The sequence below is a fragment of the Hypanus sabinus genome, chromosome 8, assembly GCF_030144855.1.
Source record: "Hypanus sabinus isolate sHypSab1 chromosome 8, sHypSab1.hap1, whole genome shotgun sequence".
Lineage (NCBI taxonomy): Eukaryota > Metazoa > Chordata > Chondrichthyes > Myliobatiformes > Dasyatidae > Hypanus > Hypanus sabinus.
Genome location: NC_082713.1, coordinates 140,183,482 through 140,191,858, shown reverse-complemented (window position 1 = coordinate 140,191,858; position 8,377 = coordinate 140,183,482). Strand labels below are relative to the sequence as shown.

General features: G+C 39.1%; 1 protein-coding gene across 2 annotated transcripts in view; it reads right to left on the bottom strand.

The window, feature by feature from the left end:
• Positions 1 to 5,687: 5,687 nt before the first annotated feature.
• Positions 5,688 to 8,377, bottom strand: part of wnt7bb (wingless-type MMTV integration site family, member 7Bb) — a 166,828-nt gene continuing 164,138 nt past the window's right edge. For both annotated transcript variants that reach the window (XR_009513670.1, XR_009513671.1), the window contains one exon: positions 5,688 to 7,529. The gene's annotated coding sequence lies outside the window, so the exon portion shown is untranslated. The remainder of the gene's footprint in view (positions 7,530 to 8,377) is intronic.

Here is an 8,377-nt window from a genome sequence, read left to right as displayed (position 1 = left end):
CTAGTCAGCTGTCACTTTAAACTTTGAGTATCTGTCCTTTTAACAGTGATTTGCAGGTTTCAAGCTCCATGTTTGTCGGCCATCAGCGGGAAGCTTTGTGTTAGTTGAGTAGCAGGAGAGCTGTTCTCTTTTGTGTCTCGACACTCCCTGCTGAACATTACAGGATACATGGCAGAAAATGAAGAAAGATCATTATAATGTACACCAACTGCAAGATGTTGTAACAGATATGGAAAAAGCCTAATGAAATATTCCAACATGTGCCACTCCAGGAAAGGAACTCAAGGTATTGAACAATTAATATGGGCCTTTCATCTGCTTCACAACTGAAATCACAGCTTTATAAATCACAGCATAATTAAATTTTCAAATTTAAAGCAGCACTGCAGTACAGCCTAACTTTATGACACAATAATTTAATGACTATTATGATGGATTATAACTTGGGCTTGATGCTTACTTTTAGTGTACTCCTTAAAATTACAGAAATTAAAATATACTTTCCTGCTTACGTAATATGGAGCCACCTAATAAAATGGAACAATGGCACAAGACACTAAATTGTAAGGAATCCCTTCCCACCGTGGTAAACTTTCCTAAAGTAGCAAGGAGGTGATAAGCACCGTTAGAATCACAATGCTCCACGCACTTAATATACTTCGATGAGTTACGCTCATTTCCACACAAACATAAGCAAAAATACAACAATATTTGGTCATTTCATATGTACTGCATTGGAAGGTGACTTAAGAACCCAACGTGTTAACATCATTAACTTTAACTGAAAAGTTCAATCAATGATGCTGGAATCTCATAATTAGAATATTAAAATGTGGTTTGGCTAGCTGGCAGAATACGGAAGTTGGAATAAAGGGTGATCAGCTGGGACAGCAGGATGCTACAAGGATCAGTGCTGGGGCCTCATTTATTTACAATCTATAAGATATATATAATAGGATATATAATAGGTAGGAAAGTCTTTTTAAGGAGGATACAAAGACACTGATGGAATATTACAAAGAAAATGCAGGAAACCCTCAGCAGATGTGGAAAAAGATACGGAGTTAATCTTCCAGGTTGAAGATCCTTCAACAGAACCAAGGAAGATAGAAAATATGCTGGATGTGGAAGATTTGGTTTGCAAAGGAAATGTCTTTGATATAAGGATGGCAGGGTTACCTTGGGACAGAGGTATAAATGAGGTCCTTTAAGTCTATGTGTTAATGGGGGTAGTTTAAGAGTGGGAGTCTGAATGAAGGGATACAACAGTTATACAATGAGAGAAATTAGAAAGTGAGATCACAGCAGTGGAACGTTAAAGTGCTGAAATGCAGATCATCAGAACGTGCTCAGCACAGATCAGGCTGTGTTAATGGGGACACAACTAAGCTAGAATCACAGTAGTTATTAAAGAGAATTGGAGCACTTGGAACTGAGGTCAATATACTAACGTGGATTGGTTAATGGACTGAAAACAGTGGGGTAAGTAGTTCATTTTCAAGAGGCCATATCATGGTTCTGATGAGTGAACCAAGTGTGATACATCCACATCTGCTGATGATACAAAACTACGATAAGTAACAGTGTATGTTGTGAGAAGGGTTCTAATAGGCATCAGAGAGGCATGTGAATGGGGGAAATTAGGATAAATGAAATATAATGTTGACTATTGAGAGGTCATTCAGTTTTGCAAAAGAAATAAAGTAGAAGGGTCCTTATATGGTGAAAAATCAAAATATAGTTGGTGTTGACATCATCGAAAGTTGTTATATGTGTGCAGCAAGTAATTAGGAAGGGGAACAGGTATGTTCACCTTCGTTGTAAGAAAATTTGCGTTCAGTGGTGAAGGTGTAATTATATTGGTCTGGTTGGTGCTGGGTCTGAAATATTTTGTACAAGGCTTTTCTTTCTACTTGAGGAAGTTCTATACTTTCATTAGATGGTGTGCAACAAAAGTTCATCAAACTGATTCCTGAGATTAAGAAATGGAGATAGTCCAATGAGGAACGATTAAGTATACTGGATCCATACTGTGTGGAGTTTAGAAGGAGAGATCTCATTAAAACATACAAAGTTCACACAGGCCTTGACAGGGAAGATGATAGATGGTATTTCGCCTGGCTGAATGTCCAGAAACTGGGGACACAGTCTCAGATAAGTGATTGGCCATTCAAGACAAAAAAAAGGAGAATGTTTTCCACCCAGAGAGTACGAAGTATTTTAAATTCTCTGTCATGAGGGTTGTGAAGGCTCATTTGCTGAATATTTTCAGATAATTGAGGTAAAACTGAGGTAATTGATATTTGCTGAGATAAAAGTCTATCTTATTGAACGTTGGAACTGCCTCAAAGGGCTTAAAGTCCTTATCCTTCTTTCATTTCTTATGGTTTGACATTATATCAATGCCATGGTATGTGACTAACTTCTCATTCAACACAGATCAATGTTTTAAAATGCAGCTGAGTAAATTGGTATAATCCTTTTATAAGTTCAGAAGTTCACTGTTTGGTACTTTTTAAAAACCGTAACTAAAATATTTCATGAGGCTCATCTGCTTTAACATTAATTTTACATGATTATTAAATTCATGAGTTAAGCTGACATGCAGTCTGGGGTTGTAAGCCCCTCGATCTACATTCAAGTTGAACCTGTATCGCTGGTTCAGTGACTGGAATTTGCATCTCCAGCTGCTCAGATGAGACATTGACTTCATTCTCAGAAGGATTCAGGGTGGTATTGAAATAGCAGTCTCATGATGGACAGAAGGATCATGAGATGATGATATAATCACTTCAAAAAAGCATTCTTTTGACCCTCTTGACGGTAAAATTATGGAGGACTTAGCCTTTCAGTGTTTTAGTTATTAAGACATTTTCTTGTCCTCTGCTAAGTGTTCCAGAGGATACTAAGATTTATCCTTTATCCTTTCCAGTGGCCTTTTCCTAATCTGCAAACTTTAATTTTGTTCCTACCTGGGCCTGTGGGTACGGTTGGCAAGACTGGCATCTAATACCCAGCATTAGGTATCCAGAAAAGATGCTTAATTGAGCAGTTCCTTCCTTGGCTACTTAAGGACAACCATATAACAAAATCCAAAGAGAACTGCAAATGTAAAAAAAATAAACCTAAGATTCTTCATCGATTTGTGCCATTAGAGCTGTTTCTTTTCCCACAGATAAAGCCTGGCCTGATGACTATATCCAGTGTTTTCTGTTTAAGAGTTAACCATATTGACATAGGACGATAATCACATTTAGGCCAAACCGGGCAAGGACAGCAAATTTCCTTATCTAAGTGACATTCGTTTCTAATCAGTTGACCAGCTCAACAACCACATTATAGTCTTTTCAATTACACTCAGTGATCATCGTGTGTATGTTCTGAGTGTATGTTCATGGTATTTTAGCTGCTGTAGCCCATCCACTTCAAGGTTTGACGTGTAGAGTGTTCAGAGATTCCCTTCATACACCGCTGTTGTAACGTGTGGTTATTTGAGTTACTGTCACCTTCCTCCTCTGACCACTGTCATTAACGAGGCATTTTTGCCCATAGAACTGCCGCTCACTGGATGTGTTTTTGATTTTTTGCACCAATCTCTAGAGATTTGTTCATCAATATCCCTGGAGATCAGCAGTTTCTGGGATATCCAGACCATAAGACATAGGAGCAGAATTAGGCCCATCAAGTCTGCTCCACTATTCAATCATTACTGATCCTTTTTTATCCCCTCCTCAACCCCAGTACCCGGCCTTCTCCTCGGAATCTTTTGTGCAATGTCCAATCGAGAACCTATCAATCTCTGGCTTAAATATTCCCAATGACCTGGCTTCCATAGCTGCATGTGGCAACAAATTCCACAAATTCACCACCCTTTGGTTAAAGAAATTTCTTTGCATCTCTATTTTGAAAGGGGGCCCCTCTATCCTGAGGCTGTGCCCTCTTGTACTAGACTCCCCCACCATGGGAAACATCCTTTCCACATCTAATCTGTCTTGTCCTTTCAACATTCGAAAGGTTTCGATAAGATCCCCCCTCATCCTTCTGAATTCCAGTGAGTACAGACCCAGAGCCATTGAACATTCCTCGTATTATAACCGTTTAATTCCTGGAATCATCCTTGTGAACCTCGTCTAGACCTCTCCAATGCCAGTGCATGTTTTCTAAGATGAGGGGCCAAAAATTGTTCACAATACTGTTCACAAGGTGAGGCCTCACCAGTGCCTTATAAAGCCTTGACATCACATCCTTGCTCCTGTATTCTAGACCTCTTGAAATGAATGCTAACACAACATTTGCCTTCCTCACCATTGACTCCACCAGCAAGTTAACCTTTAGATTGTTCTGCACAAGGCCTCCCAAGTCCCTTTGCCTCTCAGATTTTTGGAATTTTCTTCTACCGAAGTGCATGACCATCTATTTTCCAACATTGTATTTCATTTGCTACTTCCTTGCCCATTCTCCTAATCTGTCTAAATCCTTCTGCATCCCACCTGTTTCCTCAACACTACCTGCTACTCCACCAATCTTCATATCAAACTTGGCAACAAAGCCATCTATTCCATCATCTAAATCATTTATATATATATAAAAAAAGTGGTCCCAACACTGACCCCTGTGGAACACCACTAGTCACTGGCAATCAACCAGAAAAGGATCCTTTTATTCCCACTTGCTTCCTCCTAACAATCAGCCAATGCACGAACCATTTTGTAACTTTCCAGTAATACCATGGGCTCTTAACCTGGTAAGCAGCCTTGTGTGTGGCACCTTGTCAAAGGCCTTCTGGAAGTCCAAATATACAACATCCACTGCATCTCCTGTATCTATCCTACTTGTAACCTCCTCAAAGAATTCCAACAGGTTTGACAAGTAAGATTTTCCCTGAAGGAAACCATGCTGACTTTGTACTATCTTGTCCTGTGTCACCAAGAACTCCATCACCTCATCCTTAACAATTGACTCTAACATCTTCCCATTCACTGAGGTCAGGCTAACTGGTCTATAATTTCCTTTCTGCTGCCTTCCTCCTTTTTTAAAGAGTGGAGTGACATTTGCAATTTTCCAGTCCTCTGGCACCATGCCAGATTCCAATGATTTTTGAAAGTTCATTTCTAATGCCACCACAATCTCTAACGCCACCTCTTTCAGAAACCTAGGGTGCAGTTCATCTGGTCCAGGTGACTTACATACCTTTAGGTCTTTGAGCTTTTTTAGCTTCTCTCTTGTAACAGTAAGTGCATCCACTTCTCTTCCTTCTCACACTACAACATCAGGCATACCGCCATTGTCTTCTGCATCATCTAGCACCAGCTGTCATTACATGCTCAAAGTCAACTAGATCACGTTTCTTCCTCATTCTGCTATTTGGTCTGAATAACAACTGAATGTATTGACCATATTGGCATGATTTTATGTGTTGGGTCGCTGCCACATGATTGGCTGATTAGATATTTGCACTAAAGAGGTGTATAGGTATACCTAATGAAATGGCCACTGAGTGTATGTCTTTATTTGATTTTGAGATTTCCTTTGAAATTTCAATATAATTAATGGATGAGCATGGTGAAAGGTCATTGCAAATGGAGGCCAAAAGTGAGAGAGTTTAGATTTTGAAAAGAGGCTCTAAGTGAATCTTGAAAGGTTTTTCTACATACTAGCAACACAAGGTTTGGGAGGCAGAGTGGAAACAATACTAGAAAATAATAAGAGGCAGCCTTTCCTGTGATGGTGACAATAGGGGTAGTGAGGTTAATGAAAGTACTGGAGTGACAAGTCCAAGGCCTGTCTGTGAATAAGGAGGCATTGAAATCAGGAAAGAGCAGGGTAAGTTGGAATAGAACTTGCAATCAACTAAGATAAGAAACTACTTGGATGCAGAGGGAGGAAATTGGTGATGGTATCTCAATTAGAAAAAGTTTATGATATGTGGTGGCTGATAGAGAATCAAGATGTTTATCAAGATGCAAGAGGAGTGAAGCAAAATGAGACGCTTGAAAGGAGAAGAAAGTGTTAGAGCGGTAGATGGTGATATCAGGCATAATATTCCATGTGGCATTCTTCATGGAAGGTAGGGTCAGTTGATGAGGCATTTTTTTTTAGTGAAAAGGTGTCAGAAATGAACACTGCACTTCAAAACTATTAATTGCATGAAATATTTTAATGTGATACTATAAAAAGACGAGCTTTAAAATTATCCACACTTTGAATGCAGAGACGCTTCCGAGTTTGGCCAAAGAAAAAGGAACCAACAGAGATTGCCAATTAAATGGTCTCAATCTGATCCGGGTATCCCAAATATTAAGATGCTAGAAATCTGAAATAAGAACAGAAAATGCTGGAAATGCTTAGCATTTCTGTTAATTTTCCAGGTCAATGGCATTTCCACAGAACTGAACGATGAGGGACTGCTGTCTTGAAATATTGACATTTTCTTCAAACAAGCCGTACCTGTTTAATATGTTTCCAGTGTCAGTAATATAGTTTACATGAATTTAGAAAGATCACATTTGGTGGGCACTTCACACATACATGCATTATACGTGTACAAGCAAATGCATGTGTCCTTAATTCCAACCGTAACCCTGCTGACCCCTTCCTTGGTTTGATTTCAAGTTAATCATAACTTTTCAGTATAAATCTGAAACTAAACCAAGAAAGGAGCACACTTTGGTTGTAGAATGAGAATCCTCGTATGAATTAAATGATTTCATAACTTTGAAAACCAATGTGTACACTTTCTATGAGTCATGCTATCACTAAACAGGTTCTACATGCAATCTGTGTCTGATGAGAAATCTTCACATGCCTTGGTTATTTCAGTCAGGGCTAACAATTGCTCCTCTTTTCGAAGATACACAAGAGGAAATTGCTCCACAAACTCGTGTTTTCATAGTTGCTCTACAGGTATGTCTGTAGAGGACCAGTATATACTGTATTTGTGGCACATGTTGAACATGGGATCATGAATAATATGGCAATAGTTGAATAGAAAGGTAAGCAGGCAAGAGTTAATAGGACATGAAGGTTTGAAAGGCTGTCTGGCTGCGGAGTGAAGTGGTCCTGTCACACAGCACTTTCTCCCCCTCTCTTTTCAGTCTGGGTTTTATTTAGTAGCAGGCATGTTGTCCCTGCAGTGAATTAGATCAGAAGCATTAGCTTGCAGAATATATGCCAATGAGCTAATGATTCTGACACATTGACAATACCAGCCTAACAGAAAAGTACCCACACAGCAAAGCCTGTTTTTATATCTCATTATTTTAATGGTGAAATGTTTGTCAGAAAGAAACAACTTATTTTCTGTCGATCCAGTCTACAGTATCAGGAGTTATCCAGGTCCAGTCCTCAGGGCTTCAGACAACTAACAAAACACATCTTATTTCTGCTCCAATAGTTCCCTGTTATGCCTTTCAGATACAGGAAAAGTAGTGAAAGCATAAACCAGTTGAATGTGGCAGTGTCGCCTGCCATTCATTGCTTATGAAGGGCCACGTGACATGACTTCATTTTCGAGCAAAACTAAAGAGTACCTGCAAAAATGGGAACAACAATTTTAAAAAGTTACAAAGAGGTACATCACACTTGCAAATTCATAAAAATGTCAAATAGAAAAAGATCCGCTATGAAAATATATACTTAGAAGGGCTTTGAAAAAGAGGAAATTGTTGAAATTGCTTTGTTGAAGAGCAAAAATTAGAGTTACATATCACCAAAAGTGTTGCTGGTTAAACAATCTGCTCTGGGATAGCAGAACACTTGAGTCTCCCTTGGTTGGTCTATATGTGGTACTGAACTATAACATCATTAAAAATAAATGTGTAAAGTTAAACCTGCCAGTCATTAATAGAAGTGCATCTTTTCTTCAAGATATCCAAAAGGAACCTTATCACAATGTTACCAGAAAAAATTTAAACTGGTTAGATGAGTTTTGCATTTTACTCTAAGGGTTTCAGTTTGGAGTGCCCTTTCTTCAATAAGAGGCTGCCCATGGCTCTGGTCATGTTAGGAAAAAATCATGGTGTCCACTCTTATCTATGACTAGATAGATCTTTGTCAAAGCGCCTGAAAGATGTAGTGTGATTCCCCCACCACCCTCCCAGCCCTGAAGTCCCATCCGTTTAAGCGATGGAGGCTGGTTTTAGTTAGCATGAGCTTGCCTCAATGGATGTTAACTCACAGAATTGGGCGCAGTGGAGGTTAACTGAGACAGGAAGCTATGTAGTTAACACCGACTGGTCACCATAATGAGATGCAGCATGTGTTTTTTTGAATCCTGCACCAGGTCAAATGAGTGTGGGTTAACTGTGTGTTGGATTTCCATGGTACATTTTCTACTTTTCTTCAGTTTGGTTCCTAACTGTTAGAACGTTAAAAAGCT